Source organism: Lepisosteus oculatus, chromosome 14 (assembly GCF_040954835.1).
Source record: "Lepisosteus oculatus isolate fLepOcu1 chromosome 14, fLepOcu1.hap2, whole genome shotgun sequence".
Lineage (NCBI taxonomy): Eukaryota > Metazoa > Chordata > Actinopteri > Semionotiformes > Lepisosteidae > Lepisosteus > Lepisosteus oculatus.
In genome coordinates, this window is record NC_090709.1 from 16,296,713 (window position 1) to 16,300,780 (window position 4,068).

General features: G+C 41.2%; 1 non-coding gene across 1 annotated transcript; it reads right to left on the bottom strand.

Moving 5' to 3' along the window:
* Positions 1–3,611: 3,611 nt before the first annotated feature.
* trnan-guu (transfer RNA asparagine (anticodon GUU)) lies at positions 3,612–3,685 on the bottom strand. The gene has a single exon. It is a non-coding gene; the product is annotated as a tRNA-Asn (tRNA).
* Positions 3,686–4,068: the final 383 nt, after the last annotated feature.

Consider the following 4,068-nt stretch of genomic DNA (forward strand, 5'->3'; position numbering starts at 1 on the left):
TGGCTTTGGTCAGGGTCTTAACAGCCGTCTCCGATGCAGTCACCACCTTAGGGTCCAACGTTTCCGCCACATTTGTTTCGCCGCTCGTCGATACAGCGGCTGTGTGAAAAAATAAAAGATTTTTTATTACCACGCCAATAATCCACATCTCAAAATCAGAAAACTACACGGTGTTAAAAATAAAAGACTTTTCAACACAACAATCAATGAAATCTAAACTGTTAAAATCAGAAAACTACGATAACTATGATAAAAACGCCACACATGTGGTGCATCCTTACACACAGGGCTGCAGGTGAACGGAACAAGTTACACGGACATGTTGTTACACCGGTTTCCTTTACGGCTGTGGTGGCGCTACTGGGTCAAGCGGCGTGGTTAACGGCCTATAGACCCGCGCACAGACCAGTCGCTTTTAACTTTAAAAGCTAAGCAGTTTTAAAATAAGGTTTTTTAACACTCCCAAACAGAAAACAACACTGGGGGGTTCTACAGTGTGTATTCCAAAATACAGCGTCTTTTGCACAGAACCTGTGGTAACACCATCCCGCTGATTACGCAGGCAAATTTTTTTGCCCTGCTAGATCAGATCGCCCAGTGTGGTTCGCATGGCTTTAGACACGGGGAGCGGAAGGGGTTTATGAATGCTTTTTCAGATGCCGCAAAGTTTCTCAGCAATGTTGGGGTGGTGGTTACGTGTACCGAACTAATTTTCCGCACCAACATTTAATTGTTGAATGCAAACAGGAGCCAGTAACGCGTGTGTGCTGCGTTGTTTCAGTGTTTGAAAACCCCCACTTGAAATAAAGCGGTTCACATTTCACATGGTGTTTGTCCTGCGAATTCTTTCCGTGAGACTTTACGCAGTCAGTGTGTGTGTGTGTGCTTGCACCCCTGCTGCTTTTGAGACTCAGCTTGTGCAGCGTATAAGCAGCCTGGCCGGACAACCACTCGGCCACCCGGCCACGGCTAGCTAGCGCCGCTCACACCCCGGGATCTCGCGGCCCGCACCAGACTCCCTGCGCCGCCGTAACTACCCGATTTCCTAGGGTTATAATAGAGCGCACTCAACCCCACGGCAGACATGGTCCCCTTACAAACCAATACACACTTTCACACACCTAAAGCGAGGGATGCACTGCCTTGGGGCTTTGGGACCCTGAGGCTCCGGACCGACCGGCTGGGGGGGAGGCGGGAGTTCCAACAACGACACACCATTGGCTCCTGAGGGGGTGGGACATGCACAAATAACAACACGCCATTGGCTGGCAAGGGGGCGGAACAGCCAAACACCGCAGACTACCATTGGCTGGAAAAGGGGGCGTGGTACCTGTCAAAAGTTTGACGAAAGGTGTCGCTTTATACTACTAACAGGTCTGTTTTGAGTCTCATGATGATTCTCTTCTGGATCTGAAAAAAACAAGCAAATTTGTTTCCGATGTATTTTTCAATTTTATCAGATTTTTTCAGGTGAATGCAGTCGATACATTCAAGTTTTTATATGATGACAGGACCTACACTTAGGGCTCAGTACTGATAACACTGCTGATATTGATAGAGTCGAAATAAGTGATGTATTGGCAGCTTTATCTGAGGCGAGAAGTCCTAGAACACCTACAAAAATGTTTGGATTCAGAGGAAGAAATATTTTTCTACCTCACCCAATCCTATTGCATTACCGAGGCTGAAGTTGGCTGCTTATTCGCCAGTTTCTTATTCGCGTTTTTTGTTCCACCTTAAATGCTGCTGCTGTGATGTTATGCCGCCTTTCGCCTGTAGATGGCTCTCTATAGTAATTTTTAAAAATACTAATCCGAGTGGATTACTGCACATATCCTCAGTAAAGGGGAATATGTAAGTAATGATTATCCAAATTGCATTTTTATATGAAACACATTTCAGAAAATCGAAAACCAATTTTCAAAACTCACAATAACACAAACTGGCATGTTAGACAACAAGTAAATAAGACAAAGGCAAAACGTGAAGTCTCAAAATCTTGCATTTTGCAAGAAATGTTATTATAGCAGTTTACAATGGGACATTTAGAACATGGCATATGAGAATATATGGTTAACGGAGGATGAGCAAAGGGTGATGACACTTTCTGCTTATTGCTATGACCCTCCCTCCTGATTATAAAATCGTCTCACAATTCTGCCACTGAGGTGTGAGACACAATGTAACAGACTCTCAAAATCCTGAACTTCAGGAAATGTTGCTGTACCATTTTTAAAATATGACCCTCTGAATATGGTATGAGAGAATTCATAGGGAAAAGCTAATTGCTCTTTCTGTTGTATTGCGATGGCCCCCGTTTAGAAAAAAACATCTCAGAATTCTGACACAAAGGTGTGAGACACAATGTAACAAATTATGAAAATCATGAAGTATAAGAAAATTTACTGTACCTTTTTTTAATATGACCCTCTGAACATGGCATGTGAGGATTTATAGTCAACAAAATAGCACCCCTTCTGCTGAATTACTTTTTCCCTCCTTACTCGTTACCAAAACATCTTAGTATTCTGACACTAAGGTAAGAGAAGATTTGTAATTACAAAACTTCTGTTGCATTTCTGCGTTGTGACATTCTGAACATGGCATGGTAAAGTATATAGAAAACCTAGATCAGAACAGGTTAAATGTAATTCATAGTGATTTATATTTTTTAAATTCTTTCTAAATGAAAAAATGTTTTTCAGTGATTATGACACTTCGGTATTACATAAAATATGCTTCAATGCCAAAATAAATAATAATGGAAAAAATACCCACAGTGGACATTCATAGTTGCGATTATAGGAATGTTATATATCAGGTGAGTAGCTGTGTCAGCATGCGTAGGCTGCAAATGAACAAGTAAAAGGTTATTCCATGCTGAAAAGAGAAGAAAGGAAACATAACATGTTGGCCGTGGAGCCTTCTTCAGGTGTGAGAAAGACAGGTCAGTAAATAAAGATAATTTTCTTTATCTTTGCTTACTGCAGTTTATCTTTGATGACAACATCAAAGATGTTAGGAAGTTTTACAGCTAACAGCTCCACATCAACTTCCTTTTATAACTAACCTCATCAGATCCTTCAACTCCCAACTCTTCCAATTTCTCACTTCAGAGAAGGATAAAAAACTCAATCATCCTCTACAGAGAAAAACCATCAACACCCCTACCACCTCCACCAATCCTAACCTCGTTTTTACTATACCCTCTGACCTTTCCCTTTCACCCTTTTGCATCCTCGGCTCACATATTTTAAAATTACAATAGACTGTATAGTATTTGTTTTAAATTAAGGTAAATATGTCAAAATATCAAAATCCAACTGCACAGTGCTATCTTAACAATGCTTGTCAAGTCTCAAACAAACCTGCATTGTATTTTTAAAATATTTCAGCAGAGGATTCAACTGGAGTATAAATGAAGATTCGACGATAATTTGTTTTGGGTGAATATGGTTTTCTGGGGAGTTGCAATGTTGGGCATTATTGGACATTTCTCGGTGACCCTGACACGTGTTAAACACTCGCATTTCCTGCAAATATTAAAATGGTTATGGTTTCGCTGAAAAATCCAATCGACTAAAGACAACGTTTACATCGCAAAAGAACCCCGTCCCTGGGTGGACTCGAACCACCAACCTTTCGGTTAACAGCCAAACGCGCTAACCGATTGCGCCACAGAGACTGACTGGTGTGGTCTTTTCTCGAATCAGAAGTTTTCGGTTACAAAAAATCTCTTACCTTTTATTTTTCCAGATGGTAATATTTCTTCTGCACTGTTAACCAAGAATTGAATTTCATTTATCGCAAGCTGTGTGAATTTAAAAAAAAACAAGTTTTCCAGAAAGGAAATGAACACATGCATTTAACGAAATCAAGCCCTTTGTGATTGCCCGAAATGGTACGTTCTGTACTGCAAGATAGGAAGAAAGACACGGCAGGGATTTGAATCTCGGTTCTTTTGTTTAATAGAGAAGCGCTTTAACCAACTAGGCTACAGTGACAGGACACCCATCACCTTTTACAGCCACTTGGACACACCGCTCTGAGACATCTGCGTTCAGTAAG